Source organism: Triticum urartu, chromosome 7A (assembly GCF_056163025.1).
Source record: "Triticum urartu cultivar PI428250 chromosome 7A, HENAU_Tu73, whole genome shotgun sequence".
NCBI lineage: Eukaryota > Viridiplantae > Streptophyta > Magnoliopsida > Poales > Poaceae > Triticum > Triticum urartu.
Genome location: NC_141879.1, coordinates 109,409,346 through 109,425,997, shown reverse-complemented (window position 1 = coordinate 109,425,997; position 16,652 = coordinate 109,409,346). Strand labels below are relative to the sequence as shown.

Here is a 16,652-nt window from a genome sequence, read left to right as displayed (position 1 = left end):
GCTTAGAGATCGTGCTAAAGCTTGGTTTTCGTCTTTGCCTAAGAATAGTATTGATTCATTGAACAAGTGCAAAGATGCTTTTATCTCTAAGTATTTTCCTCCCGCTAAGATCATCTCTCTTAGAAACGATATTATGAACTTTAAACAACTTGATCATGAACATGTTGCACAAGCTTGGGAGAGAATGAAATTAATGATACGTAATTGCCCTACTCATGGTTTGAATTTGTGGATGATTATACAAAAATTTTATGCCGGATTGAATTTTGCTTCTAGAAATCTTTTAGATTCGTCCGCGAAAGGCACTTTTATGGAAATCACTTTAGGAGATGCTACTAAACTCCTAGATAATATTATGGTTAATTATTCTCAATGGCATACTGAAAGATCTTCTAATAAAAAAGTGCATGCGATAGAAGAAATTAATGTGTTGAGTGGAAAGATGGATGAACTTATGAAATTATTTGCTACTAAGAGTGTTTCTTCTGATCCTAATGATATGGCTTTGTATACTTTGATTGAGAATAATAATGAATCTATGGATGTGAATTTTGTTGGTAGGAATAATTTTGGTAACAACGCTTATAGAGGGAATTTTAATCCTAGGCCATATCCTAGTAATCTTTCTAATAATTATGGTAATTCCTACAACAACTCTTATGGAAATTATAATAAGATGCCCTCTGAATTTGAGAATAGTGTTAAAGAGTTTATGAATTCACAAAAGAATTTTAATGCTTTGCTTGAGGAGATATTGCTTAAAATTGATGATTTTGCTAGAAACGTTGATAGAATTTCTCTTGAGGTTGATTCTTTAAAGCTTAGATCCATTCCTCCTAAGCATGATATCAATGAGTCTCTCAAAGCCATGAGAATTTCCATTGATGAGTGCAAGGAAAGAACCGCTAGGATGCGTGCTTCCAAAGATGCCTTTATTAAAGCGTGTTCTTCCAATACCTATGAAAATCAAGATGAAGATCTAAAAGTTATTGATGTGTCTCCTATTAAATCTTTATTTTGCAATATGAATCTTTATGAAACTGAATATGATCTTCCTTTACCTAGAAGGCATTCTAAAAATTCAGAGTATTTAGATCTTAATGATGAAATTGATGAAAGTGGGATTGAAAGAAATAAAAATTTAGATGTTGCTAAACCCACTATATTGGATTTCAAGGAATTTAATTATGAAAGTTGCTCTTTAATTGATTGTATTTCCTTGTTGCAATCCGTGCTAAATTCTCCACATGCTTATAGTCAAAAATAAAGCCTTCACCGAACATATTGTTGATGCCTTGATGCAATCTGATGAAGAAAAACTTGAGTTGAAAGTTTCTATCCCTAGAAAACTCTATGATGAGTGGGAACCAACTATTAAAATTAAAATTAAAGATCATGAGTTTTATGCTTTGTGTGATTTGGGTGCTAGTGTCTCTACTATTCCCAAGACTTTGTGTGATTTACTAGATTTCCGTAATTTTGATGATTGCTCTCTAAACTTGCATCTTGCGGATTCCACTATTAAGAAACCTATGGGAAGGATTAATGATGTTCTTATTGTTGCAAATAGGAATTATGTGCCCGTAGATTTCATTGTTCTTGATATAGATTGCAATCCTTCTTGCCCTATTATTCTTGGTAGACCTTTCCTTAGAACGGTTGGTGCGATTATTGATATGAAGGAGGGAATATTAGATTTCAATTTCCATTAAAAAAGGGCATGAAACACTTTCCAAGAAAGAAAATAAAATTACCATATGAAACTATCATGAGAGACACTTATGGATTGCCTACCAAAGATGGCAATACCTAGACCTATCCTCGCTTTTATGCCTAGCTAGGGGCGTTAAACGATAGCGCTTGTTGGGAGGCAACCCAATTTTATTTTTATTCCTTGCATTTTTCTCCTGTTTAGTAATAAATAAATTATTTAGCCTCTGTTTTGGTTGTGTTTTTTGTGTTTAATTAGTGTTTGTGCCAAGTAGAACCGTTGGGAAGACTTGGGGAAAGTCTTGTTGAACTTGCTGTAAAAAACAGAAACTTTAGCGCTCACGAGAACTGCTGTCATTTTTATTTGAAGAGCGCTATTTAGTTAATTCTTTTTGCATATGATTAATAGATAAATTCCTCACGTCCAGCAATTTATTTTATAATTTTTGGGGTTCCAGATCTTGCACTAGCTACAGATTACTACAGACTGTTCTGTTTTTGACAGATTCTGTTTTTGTGTGTTGTTTGCTTATTTTGATGAATCTATGGCTAGTAAAATAGTTTATAATCCATAGAGAAGTTGGAATACAGTAGGGTTAACAACAATATAAATAAATAATGAGTTCATTACAGTACCTTGAAGTGGTCTTTTGTTTTCTTTCGCTAACTGAGCTCACGAGTTTTCTATTTTGAGTTTTGTGTTGTGAAGTTTTCAAGTTTTGGGTGAATTCTTTTGATGGATCATGGAACAAGGAGTGGCAAGAGCCTAAGCTTGGGGATACCCATGGCACCCCCAAGATAATCCAAGGACACCAAAAAGTCAAAGCTTGGGGATGCCCCGGAAGGCATCCCCTCTTTCGTCCACTTCCATCGGTAATTTACTTGGAGCTATATTTTTATTCACCACATGATATGTGTTTTGCTTGGAGCGTCTTATATTATTTGTGTCTTTGTGTCTTAGTATGCCACAATCATCCTTGCTGTACACACCTTTTGAGAGAGCCATACATGAATTAAAATTTGATAGAATACTCTATGTGCTTCACTTATATCTTTTGAGCTAAGTAGTTTTGCTCTATGTGCTTCACTTATATCTTTTGAGCGTTATAATTTTGCTCTATGTCCTTCACTTAGATCTTTTAGACCACGGTGGTGGATTCGTTTTAAAGAAACTATTGATCTCTCATGCTTCAATTAAATTATTTTGAGAGTCTCTTAATAGCATGGTAATTTGCTTAATAATAATATGCTTGGTATTCAAGATTTGTGAAACTTTCTTTTGAGTGTGTTGAATACTAAGAAAAGATTGAAGCTTGATAATTGTTTTGAGATATGGAGGTGATAATATTAAAGTCATGCTAGTTGAGTCATTGTGAATTTAAAGAATACTTGTGTTAAAGTTTGTGATTCTCGTAGCATGCACGTATGGTGAACCGTTATGTGATGAAATCGGAGCATGATTTGTTTATTGATTGTCTTCCTTATGAGTGGCGGTCGGGGACGAGCGATGGTCTTTTCCTACCAATCTATACCCCTAGGAGCATGCACATAATACTTTGCTTTGATAACTTCTAGATTTTTGCAATAAGTATATGAGTTCTTTATGACTAATGTTGAGTCCATGGATTATACGCACTCTCACCCTTCCATCTTTGCTAGCCTCTCTAATACCGCGCACCTTTCGCCGGTATCATACACCTACCATATACCTTCCTCAAAACAGCCACCATACCTACCTATTATGGCATTTCCATAGCCATTCCGAGATATATTGCCATGCAACTTTTCACCATCTAGTTCATCATGACACACTCCATCATTGTCATATTGCATATCCCGGTACACCGTCGGATGCATTGACATAGAGTCATATTTTGTTCTAAGTATCGAGTTGTAATTGTTGAGTTATAAGAAAAATAAAAGTGTGATGATCATCATTATTAGAGCATTGTCCCAGTGAGGAAAGAATGATGGAGACTATGATTCCCCCATAAGTCGGGATGAGACTCCGGACGAAAAATAAAATAAAAAAAGAGGCCAAAGAAGCCCAAATAAAAAGAGGCCATAAAAAGGCCCAAATAAAAATATGATGAGAGAAAAAGAGAGAAGGGACAATGTTACTATCCTTTTACCACACTTGTGCTTCAAAGTAGCACCATGATCTTCATAGTAGAGGGTCTCTCATGTTATCACTTTCATATACTAGTGGGAATTTTACATTATATAACTTGGCTTGTATATTCCAATGATGGGCTTCCTCAAAAAATTGCCCTAGATCTTCGTGAACAAACAAGTTGGATGCACACCCACTTAGTTTCTTTTTGACCTTTCATATACTTATAGCTCTAGTGCATCCATTGCATGGCAATCCCTACTCACTCACATTGATATCTATTGATGGGCATCTCCATAGCCCGTTGATACGCCTAGTTGATGTGAGACCATCTTCTCCTTTTTTGTCTTCTCCACAACCACCATTCTATTCCACCTATAGTGCTATATCCATGGCTCACGCTCATGTATTGCGTGAAGATTGAAAAAGTTTTGAAAAAGTTAGAGTATGAAACAATAGCTTGGCTTCTCATCGGGGTTGTGCATGATTTAAACACTTTGTGTGGTGAAGATGGAGCATAGCCAGACTATATGATTTTGTAGGGATAACTTTCTTTGGCCATATTATTTTGAGAAGACATAATTGCTTTATTAGTATGCTTGAAGTATTATTATTTTTATGTCAATATAAACTTTTGTCTTCAATCTTTCTAATCTGAATATTCATACCACAATTAAGAAGATTTGCATTGAAATTATGCCAAGCAGCACTCCACATCAAAAATTCTCTTTTTATCATTTACCTACTCAAGGACGAGCAGGAATTAAGCTTGGGGATGCCTGATACATCTCCAACGTATCTATAATTTTTGATTGCTCCATGCTATATTATCTACTGTTTTGGACTATATTGGGCTTTATTTTCCACTTTAATATTATTTTTGGGACTAACCTATTAATCGGAGGCCCAGCCCAGAATTGCTGTTTTTTTACCTATTTCAGTGTTTCGGATAAACGGAATATCAAACGGAGTCCAAACGGAATAAAATCTTCGGGAACGTGATTTTCTCACCGAACGTGATCCAGGAGACTTGGACCCTGCTCCAAGGAACAAAAGAGGCGGTCGTGAGGGTGGGGGCGCACCCCCTGCCTCGTGGGCCCCTCGTTGCTCCTCCGGCGTACTTCTTCCTCCTATATATACACACGTACCCCCAAACGATCAGAACAGGAGCCAAAAACCTAATTCCACCGCCGCAAATTTCTGTATCCACGAGATCCCATCTTGGGGCCTGTTCCGGAGCTCCGCCGGAAGAGGGCCGTCCTCACGGAGGGCTTCTACATCATCATAGCCTCTCCGATGAAGTGTGAGTAGTTTACTTCAGACCTTCGGGTCCATAGTTAGTAGCTAGATGGCTTCTTCTCTCTTTTTGAATCTCAATACAAAGTTCTCCCTTCTCTTGTGGAGATCTATTCGATGTAATCTTCTTTTTGCGGTGTGTTTGTTGAGACCGATGAATTGTGGGTTTATGATCAAGTCTATCTATGAACAATATTTGAATCTTCTCTAAATTCTTTTATGTATGATTGGTTATCTTTGCAAGTCTCTTCGAATTATCCGTTTGGTTTGGCCAACTAGATTGGTAGTTCTTGCCATGGGAGAAGTGCTTAGCTTTGGGTTCGATCGTGCGGTGTCCTTACCCAGTGACAGAAGGGGCAGCAAGGCACGTATTGTATCGTTGCCATCGAGGATAACAAGATGGGGTTTATTTCATATTGCATGAATTTATCTCTCTACATCATGTCATCTTGCTTAAGACGTTACTCTATTTTTAACTTAATACTCTAGATGCATGCTGGATAGTGGTCGATGAGTGGAGTAATAGTAGTAGATGCAGAATCGTTTCGATCTACTTGTCACGGACGTGATGCCTATATATATGATCATGCCTAGATATTCTCATAACTAAGCTCAATTCCGTTAATTGCTCAACAGTAATTTGTTCACCCACCGTAGAATACTTATGCTCTTGAGAGAAGCCACTAGTGAAACCTATGGCCCCGGGGTCTATTCTCATCATATCAATCTCCATCACTTTAATCTTGCTTTGCTTTTTACTTTGTCTTTACTTTTTACTTTGCATCTTTATACCAAAAACACCAAAAATATTATATCTATCAGATCTCACTCTCGTAAGTGACCGTGAAGGGCTTGACAACCCCTAATCGCGTTGGTTGTGAGTAGCTATCGCTTTGTGCAGGTACGAGGGACTTGAGCGTGGGCTCCTATTGGATTGATACCTTGGTGCTCAAAAACTGAGGGAAATACTTACGCCACTCTGCTGCATCATCCCTTCCTCTTTGGGGAAAACCAACACAAGCTCAAGATGTAGCATGGTCTTTGACATCCACCTTAGTCATGAGGAACTTGCTAAACTTTAAGTTGATTTTCGGTATCATGGGAATGTGCAATACTCCCTAAAAACCAATCTTCTCTACCAGAAATCTTTGGTAGTCGGATAATGCAGCCATGACCTCTACTACTTTATGAATAGCTATTCTAGATGTGTATGATGTGGACTTTCTTGATGATCCGGCAAGAGCTGCTACTTCACCGCCTTCTGGCTCCTGCTCTCCCTCTATCGCCATGGCGCCCGGAGTTTGGATCTGTCGTCTGAGATGGTGTTCTTCTTCTCCCATCGAAAAATCTACAAGGGGCAGGTGGGGGGAGGAGTGGGGTTAGTCTAGAGGTTGGGGTAGCTATGCCAAGCGCCCGTGGCTGAGGTTCGCACCGTACCTAGCTGCGCGGCGGATCCGCCGCCTGATGCGTCGCCCGGCGAGAGCGGGCACTTCTCCGATGCTCTGTTCTGCAGATGGACGCAACTCGTGGTGTACAGTGTTGCGAGCAGGGGAGTGGGTGGCCCCAGCATGTGCGTGCGGTCGCTTTAATTAATTGCAGAGTGGCTGGGGATTGGGTTACGTTTGACCATGCGTGTCCTCCTCTGTGCACTTTTTGACTGACCGGCCGCTGGCCCATGTGCCTCCGCAGGCATGCACAAAACTCGTCGGCCGTGGGTGCAAATGATACATAACAGTCCAGGAGACTCATCAGTCTGGGTGATTTAATACATGTAAATGAAGATTAGAAATACCTTGCCGATTACATAAGATTCTATTGCACCAGCTGCGCTAACGGAACTACTCATGCACACGCGGCTGCTAAATTCATTAATCCTAAAATCATGCCCATGCACCAACCTCTCCGCGTCGAACACCGGCACTGTGGGATCGTCACTGCCCACCGACTGCCTTGGCGAGCAGCAGCAGGAGCATGAACAAGCAAATCATCATGGTGTTCCTAGTTGCAATGCATACATCCTCCATGGCCCGGCCGATACCGAACATCACGTTGGTCCCACCTCCGGCTGCCTCGATGAGAAGGTTGATGCCAACGCCGGTGATGAAGAACGCGTACTAGTCCTCCCACAACCAGAAGTCGCACGGCCCTTCATCCTGCGTCAGTTTCAAAACTGAATGATGAACAAGAAAACGCAAAGCAAAGTCGGAAACTGCAACATCCGCAAAGCAAAGCCGTCAGTTTCAAATAAACAAACTTATTCCCTGATTCGGGCACTTGTAGAAATGAACACCGGGGTTCCGGTCTGTCCCGAAGACAAACCATCTAGTCCTCGTTCCGGCGCATCTCGGGCACAGGATCAATGGCAGCGGTGGCGGGGGGTACGGAGGCGATGTGCAGAAGATGAGCTCTGGGACATCGTGGCACAGCGGCGTCGATGGATCGGGGCAACAAGCTGTGCTTGTGTGCTTGTTTGAACGGGAACGTGCAAAACAATCGGTACTGGGACAACGGCTTGTGCATGGGCCTTAAATACATGCATCTAGGTGTAAAGTGTTTATGTTATACAGTGCTTGTCGCAACGATAATATTGTGTCCTTCATCCTGCGCTCGCACAGTGCTATGCAAGTGTGCGTCAGTCGCCCTGTCAGTGCGCGGTACAACGAATACAGCAAATACGAAGCATATTGCTCGCTTTCGCAGCTCTATACTCCAAGTAGCACTTGCAGCCGGTCCAAATCGCGGCGCAGTACCAGCCGTGGATGCGCTGCGTGCAACTGCCGCTGCGTGCAGGGCTGCACTTATCATAGAGACCAACGCATAAAATAGTTGTGGCCCCAAGGAGCGGCACAATGCGCATAGGCAATAAGGCCAGGGCCGTGCAGTCCAAGGACTAGGCAAGGCCCAAGGTGTGCCTAAGAGCATCTCCCGCCGTTTGGCCCCCCAGGGCGCTAAAAAAGGGCGGTCTGGGGGCGAACCGACGCTAGTTCGGCCCCTGGGGGCGATCTAGCTCTCAGCCTGTGCATTCGGTTTTTTCGGTTTGATTCGGTTCGGTTTATACGGTTATCGGTTTATACGGTTTTTATACTTCGGTTTATACGGTTTTATACATAGATACGGTTTGGTTTCGGTTGTAACAATTTGCTTTCGGTTCGGTTTCGGTAATAACCAAATTAACCAAAGTTGACGCGAACTTCTGATCAACACATGGTTTTGCTACATGAAGAAACAAATTTAGTACATGTCCAATACAAGTAGGGGGTACAAGCACAGCCTAGTGACGTGTTTGAAGAAATTCTAGACAATTTATGTTCCAGTACAAAGCACTTATAGTACATACAAGCACAATCCAGTACAAGGTCAAGACTCAAGACTACAAGTACAAGCAGTCAAGTACCAGCAGAACTGCACAATAACACAAGGCACAAATCAATCTAGTACAAGCACTTAGTACATGTCCAGTACAACAACATGAAGAAATTCTGGAACAACAACATGAAGATAATAAACTCCATTACAAGTTCATGTGAAATTCTGGCGCATAAGCTGAGTACAAGTACAATAAATTCTAGAACAAGCAAGTTCAACACAGCCAAAGTTCAACATAGCGCAAAATGGGTTCAACACATGACTGATGACACACACAAACTTCATCACTTCAGGCAGCAACTTGCACAAGTTTCCACTCCAGTTCCACACATGAAGATCAATCAATCGATATTACACCATTATCGTCCAATCGAAGGGCTCCCACACCTACAAAAAGTAACAGAAATATTGCATGATCGAGTAAATAACATAAATTTTGCATGGTCATTGAAATAACTGAAATGCACACCCATTTAAGTACCTTCCTCCAGTTTGGTCAACTCAGCAAGATCGAGTTCAACATTGATAGGCTTACTACGCAACCAATCTTGCGTACATATCAACGCTTGGAGTGTCACTGGTGTCAAAGAGCTTCTGAAGTCATCAAGAATACGGCCACTAGTGCTAAAAGCTGATTCAGAAGCAACCGTTGAGATGGGATTGCTAGTATATCACGAGCCATTTTTGACAGGACAGGAAAGTGAGCAGCATTCAACTTCCACCACTCAAGAAGGTCAAATTCTGCAGTCAACTCTTCGGTATCCTCAGCTAGGTACTTGTCTAATTCAGTTCTCATATTTGAGCTAGTGCTACCCTCTCCACAAGTTCTCATTCTCTTCTTGTTGTAGCGTGACCTCATAAGAGAATTTTCAGAAGCATTTTCACTAGCACGAGCTTATGATGCTAATTCACTAGTAGAACTGGTTCCATACAATTCTTTGTATTCTCCAAAAAGAGAGACAAATTCGTTGTGTGAAGAAGTCAAGATTCTGTTACCTATTATACAACCATAGGTGTCTTCAATCATGTCCTTAAAGAAATGAGATTCCTTGGTCCTTGCATAAAGAATTAAGACAAGACAAGGCAAGTTAGAAAGACATTAAGAACAGCATACATATAGTTGACAAAAGAACAACAGCCAGTCAACCACATACCTAGGATCAAGGATGGCGGCAATGAATATATATTTGTTCATCTTTTCAGGATCACCGCAATACTTCTCATACTTCGCTTTCATCTTGAGAGCCATGCATTTAAATATTTCATCATCACCACAGATCACATGATCACTCCATTCACCCAACAAAAAGTTAACATCAGCAATCTCTTCCAAGAAGGTGTTGGCTGTAACATACTTGGTGCCAGAAACCTTATTCGTGAGGTCATAGAAGTGTTGGAGGAATTGTTTGAACTCACGAACATATACCCAATCACTTTGAGTTGGAGGACCCCGTTGGTCAAGAGCATCGGGCTTAGGTTCTGGACCAGTTTTTTCTAACTCGGTCTTGTAGTTGGGATCATGAAGTGCATATTGCTCAAATGCCCTCTCAAATTTCTCAACATTGTCTAGCATTACAAATGTAGAGTTCCATCTAGTAGCCACATCAATATTAATCAAACCTTTGCTCGCTACCTTGCTTAGCTGCACACACTTCTTAAATACATCCAGTCTAGTTGGGGAGGCTCTAACAAACTTGATAGCATGGCGAATTCTGTTTACAGGATGGCACATTATCTTTAGCCCATCTTGAACCACAAGATTAACAATGTGAGCCACACACCTCATGTGAAGATATTGACTTCTTGCATGTGTGCAGACCCTATTAGTCAAAGATCTCTTCATGTAGGCTAAGCAGGTGTCATTAGAACTCGCATTATCTACTGTAATAGTGCACACTCGTTCAATGCCCCACTCAATCAGTAATTTTTCTAACGATTTCCCAATATCGTCCCCTTTGTGTCCATCTACCAAGACAAAGCTAATAATTTTTTTCCTAAGGTTCCACGAAGAATCGATGAAATGTGCAATAAGAACCATGTAGCTTTGCTGTCTTTTTGATGTCCATGTATCAGTGGTGAGGCAAACAGTTTGACGTGAATCGATGAAATACTTTCTAAGCATAGCTTTCTCAGTTTCATAAAGAGCAATGATATCTCTATACATAGTGGTCCTAGATGGCACATTGAACCTAGGGCAAGCTTTAGACATGAAGAACCTAAATCCTTCTTTCTCTGCAAATATGAACGGAAGCTCATCTATCACTATCATGCGAGCAAATGCTTCTCTAACTTCTTTCTCATTGTATTGCCAAGGAACCACAGAATTGCCATCATCACAAACTTGGTAGGTAAGCTCGGTCTGATTGCTACCGATGTGGGCAGGATTCTTTTTGCAAATCTTCAAATGGTTTACTAAAGAAGCAGTACCTGCCGATGTGGATTTGCAGCCTAATATAGCACTACAATAGTTGCAGTTTGCATGATCTGGATCATCGTTCTGAATTGTGAAGTGTGCCCATGCCTTTGACCTCTTGTTCCTTTTCTTGCTAACACTGTCAGGGGTAACATCAGGTTGTGTTTCAGGTAAGGAAGAGGAACCATGACTAGCAGCATAACCAGCACCAAGATTGACACTATCGGACACCTGAAGAAATAAGTTAGGTAGTTCCCATTCAGATTAGTACTAACAACAGAACCAACAGTGGAAAGTAATGAAATAATTGTTTAGTAGCAAACACACACTACTGCAACTGAACGGAAGTGCTTGTTTTTCTCAGCCAGTAGCCCACTACTAGTTACTACTGCAGCCGAACTAGCAAATGCTTTTTTTTCTCAGCCACTACTACTGCAAGTCTGCAACCAAACTGAACCAACTAATGTATGTATCATGAGATCAGGGAGATGCTATGCTACTGAACAAGTATCCAACCAGATCGAACTAAAGGTCAAAGAATGGGCTTACCATGATGGCGTCCACAGCTCGTGTTGCTCCGTGGAAGCGTGCGTCGGCGAGCACGACGGAGGACGGAGCCGCGGAGGTCAGCGAGTCTGCGAATCAACAATGTGGAGGAAAGAGGGCGGAGCCGGAGGTCAGCGGCGATGCGGAGGACGGATGGCGGAGGTCAGCATCGCCGGTGTGTGCGATGGAGGACGGAAGGCGGAGATGGACGGAGGCACGGAGCTTTGCCTGCTGGGGGGGTGGAGCCGCGGAGGGGGCGGATGGATGCGCCGGAGTATGACCTAGCTAAGCTAGGGCGCCACCGCTGCCACCCATATTCTGCTCTGCGCGGCTGGCCTCTCTCGGTCTCTCTCCTCTGCGTCAGGGACTGGGGTCTGGGACTGGGGGTGTCGCTTGTGAGTTTCCCTAGGGCAATTGGGCTAGGTTGAAGGAATAAAGCAGAAGGCCCAGTTTGGCTGGCCGACTGGGCTTGTAATTTTTTTATGTTGCTGGGCTTTCGGTTTAGTTCGGTTTAACCAAAAAAATTCGGTTTCAAACCGAAAAAACCGAATTGAGTATGGTTTTCGATTTTGTAAACTGAAACCATAACCAAAACCTTAAAAAACTGAATTTTCGGTTCGGTTTAGTTTTTTCGGTTTGGTTTTTGGTTTTCGGTTCGGTTTTGCACAGGGTGACCTAGCTCCCAGTCACGCCCCCAAGACGCGAAAAATTCGAACTTGGTCGTTCCCTCTCACAAAAGATGCCACAAGTCGGGCGATCGCAAGCCACAGTTCGGTGTACAAAAAATAGAGCGGCAGAAGTTCGCATGCGCATCACTCGGCGGGCTCTGCCCCAGGCGTCGGCGGAGTTGGCGTGCGCGGGCTTGGCGGTGTCGGAGCAGCCTCTCCGCTGGGCGGTGTCGGCGCGGCTTCAGTGGTGCTGGGCGTCGTCGAGGCGTCGTCACGCGGGCTTGGCGGCGGCGTCGGCGACCTTGTCGACGGAAGCTGGTTCAGGATGAGGCCGCGCTCCGCCAAGTACCACGCCTTGACCGCCTCGTCGGTGCTCTGGAGCATGTCCGCCCCGCCCAGCAGGAAAGCCAGGTCGGTGTTTCTCTTCTTCGCGGCAACGTTCGTCCGGAGCAGGTCGAGCTTGACGTGGCTGTGCTATGTCTCGAGCTAGCGTTGGTTTTCCCTGAAGAGGAGGGGGTGATGCAGCACAGTAGCGTAAGTATTTCCCTCAGTTTTTGAGAACCAAGGTATCAATCCAGTAGGAGGTCACGCGCAAGTCCCTCGTACCTGCACAAAACGGTAGCAACTCGCAACCAACGCTTAGGGGTTGTCAATCCCTTCACGGTCACTTACGAGAGTGAGATCTGATAGAGATAATATTTTTGGTATAAAGATGCAAAGTAAAAAGTAAAAGCAAAACAAGTAAAATAAAGTAATGGAGATTGATATGATGAGAATAGACCCGGGGGCCATAGGTTTCACTAGTGGCTTCTCTCAAGAGCATAGATATTCTACGGTGGGTGAACAAATTACTGTTGAGCAATTGATAGAATTGAGCATAGTTATGAGGTTATCTAGGTATGATCATGTATATAGGCATCACGTCCGTGACAAGTAGACCGACTCCTGCCTGCATCTACTACTATTACTCCACTCATCGACCGCTATCAAGCATGCATCTAGAGTATTAAGTTAAAAACAGAGTAACGCCTTAAGCAAGATGACATGATGTAGAGGAATAAATTCATGCAATATGATAAATACCCCATCTTGTTATCCTCGATGGCAACAATACAATATGTGCCTTGCAACTCTTTCTGTCACTGAGTAAGGACACCGCAAGATTGAACCCAAAGCTAAGCACTTCTCCCATTGCAAGAACTACCAATCTAGTTGGCCAAACCAAACGGATAATTCGAAGAGACTTGCAAATATAACTCAATCATACATAAAAGAATTCAGAGAAGATTCAAATATCATTCATAGATAAGTTGGATCATAATCCCACAATTCATCGGTCTGAACAAGCACACCGCAAAAAGAAGATTACATCGAATAGATCTCCACGAGAGAGGGGGAGAACATTGTATTGAGATCCAAAAAGAGAGAAGAAGCCATCTAGCTACTAGCTATGGACCCGAAGGTCTGAAGTAAACTACTCACACTTCATCGGAAGGGCTATGGTGTTGATGTAGAAGCCCTCCGTGATGGACGCCCTCTCCGGCGGAGCTCCGGAATAGGCCCCAAGATGGGATCTCGTGGATACAGGAAGTTGCGGTGGTGGAATTAGGTTTTTGGCTCCCTCCCTGGTCTAATGGGGTACTTAGGTATATATAGGAGGAAGGAGCACGTCGGTGGAGCTCCGAGGGGCCCACGAGGCAGGGGGCGCGCCCAGGGGGGGTGCCCTCCACCCTCGTGACCTCCCCGGAAACTTCTTGGAGTAGGGTCCAAGTCTCCTGGATCACGTTCGGTGAGAAGATCACGTTCCCGAAGGTTTCATTCCGTTTGGACTCCATTTGATATTATGTTTCCTCGAAATACTGGAATAGGCAAAAAATAGCAATTCTGGGCTGGGCCTCCGGTTAATAGGTTAGTCCCAAAAATAATATAAAAGTGGAAAATAAAGCCCAATATAGTCCAAAACAGTAGATAAAGTAGCATGGAGCAATCAAAAATTATAGATACGTTGGAGACGTATCAGGCATCCCCAAGCTTAATTCCTGCTCGTCCTCGAGTAGGTAAATGATAAAAAGAGAATTTTTGATGCGGAGTGATACTTTGGCATAATTTCAATGTAAATCTTCTTAATCATGGTATGAATATTCAGATCCGAAAGGTTCAATACAAAAGTTCATATTGACATAAAAATGATAATACTTCAAGCATACCAATCAAACAATTATGTCATCTCAAAATAACATGGCCAAAGGAAGTTCATCCCTACAAAATCATATAGTTAGGCTATGCTTCATTTTCATCACACAAAGATGTTCCCAACTTCTATACCCCCGATGACAAGCCAAGCAATTGTTTCATACTCAAATAATCTCAAACTTTTTCAACCTTCACGCAATACATGAGCGCGAGCCATGGACATAGCACTATGGGTGGTATAGAATATGATGATGGGGATTGTGTGGAGAAGACAAAAAAGGAGAAAGTCTCACATCAACGAGGCTAATCAATGAGCTATGGAGATGCCCATCAATTGATGTTAATGCAAGGAGTAGGGATTGCCATGCAACGGATGCACTAGAGCTAAGAATGCTCAACAAAATAAAACTAGTGGGTGTGCATCCAACTTGCTTGCTCATGAAGACCTAGGGCATTTTGAGGAAGCCCATCGTTGGAATATACAAGCCAAGTTCTATAATGAAAAATTCCAAATAGTATGAACAAGACAACTTATGAGACTCACTATATGAAAATCATGGTGCTACTTTGAAGCACAATATATGAGACTCACTACATGAAGAACAAGGTGCTACTTTGAAGCACAAGTGTGGAAAAAGAGATAGTAGCATTGCCCTTTTTATTTTCTCTTTTTTGGGGCCTTTCTTTTTTTCTTTTTGGCCTTTCTCTCTCTCCTTTTTTTGATTGGGAAATGCTCTAATAATGATGATCATCACACTTCTATTGATTACAACATAATGGTTACAACTCGATACTAGAACAAGATATGACTCTATATGAATGCCTCCGGCGGTGTACCGAGATGGTGCAATGAATCAAGAGTGACATGTATGAAAAATAATGCATGATGGCTTTGCCACAAATACGATGTCAACTACAAGATCATGCAATGGCAATATGACAAAAGTAAAGCATGTCATGATGATGATGATGATGATGATGATGGAAGTTGCATGGCAATATATCTCGGAATGGCTATGGAAATGCCATGATAGGTAGGTATGGTGGCTGTTTTGAGGAAGATATAGGGAGGTTTATGTGTGAAAGAGCGTATCATATCACGGGGTTTGGATGCACCGGCAAAGTTTGCACCAACTCTCAATGTGAGAAAGGGCAATGCACGGTACCGAAGAGGCTAGCAAATGGCGGAAAGGTAAAAGTGCGTATAATCCATGGACTCAACATTAGTCAAAAGAACTCATATACTTATTGCAAAAATTTAGAAGTCATCAAAAATCAAGTACTACGTGCATGCTCTTAGGGGGATAGATTGGTAGGAAAAGACCATCGCTCGTCCCCGACCGCCACTCATAAGGATGCACAAGCCAGGTACACTTCATGCTTCAAATTTGTTACACAACTTTAACCATACGTGCATGCTACGGGACTTACTAACTTCAACACAAGTATTTCTCAAATTCACAACTACTCAACTAGCACGACTATGATATTATCACCTCCATACCTCAAAACAATTATCAAGCATCAAACTTATCTTAGTATTCAACCCACTAAAAAGAAAGTTTCACATATCTTGAATACCAAGTATATTAACATTAAGCAAATTACCATGCTATTAACGACTCTCAAAATAATCTAAGTGAAGCATGAGAGATCAAGTTTCTTTAAAACAATCCACCACCGTGCTCTAAAAGATCTAAGTGAAGCACTAGAGCAAAAATTATCACGCTCAAAAAGATATAAGTGAAGCACATAGAGTAAACTATCAAGCTCAAAAGATATAAGTGAAGCACATAGAGTATTCTAACAAATTTCAATTCATACATGGCTCTCTCAAAAGGTGTGTACATCAAGGATGATTGTGGTAGACTAACAAGCAAAGACACAAATAATACAAGACGCTCCAAGCAAAACACATATCATGTGGTGAATAAAAATATAGCTCCAAGTAAATTACCGATGGAAGTGGACGAAAGAGGGGATGCCTTCCGGGGCATCCCCAAGCTTTGACTTTTTGGTGTCCTTGGATTATCTTGGGGGTGCCATGGGCATCCCCAAGCTTAGGCTCTTGCCACTCCTTGTTCCATAATCCATCAAAAGAATTCACCCAAAACTTGAAAACTTCACAACACAAAACTCAATAAAAATCTCGTGAGCTCCGTTAGAGAAAGAAAACAAAAGACTACTTTAAGGTACTGTAGTGAACTTGTTCTTTATTTGTATTGGTGTTAAACCTACTGTATTGCAACTTCTCTATGGTTTATAAACTATTTTACTAGCCATAGATTCATCAAAATAAGCAAACAACACACGCAAAACAGAATCTGTCAAAAACAGAACAGTCTGT

General features: G+C 41.9%; 1 long non-coding RNA gene and 1 pseudogene across 1 annotated transcript; both read right to left on the bottom strand.

The window, feature by feature from the left end:
- Positions 1-6,206: 6,206 nt before the first annotated feature.
- Positions 6,207-6,673, bottom strand: LOC147958359 (uncharacterized). The gene is made up of 2 exons (XR_015609651.1): positions 6,557-6,673; positions 6,207-6,467 (listed from the first exon to the last, which is right to left on the bottom strand). It is a non-coding gene; the product is annotated as an uncharacterized LOC147958359 (long non-coding RNA).
- Positions 6,674-8,822: 2,149 nt separating this feature from the next.
- On the bottom strand, positions 8,823-9,734 carry LOC147958358 (zinc finger BED domain-containing protein RICESLEEPER 3-like; annotated as a pseudogene).
- Between the last annotated feature and the right edge of the window lie 6,918 nt (positions 9,735-16,652).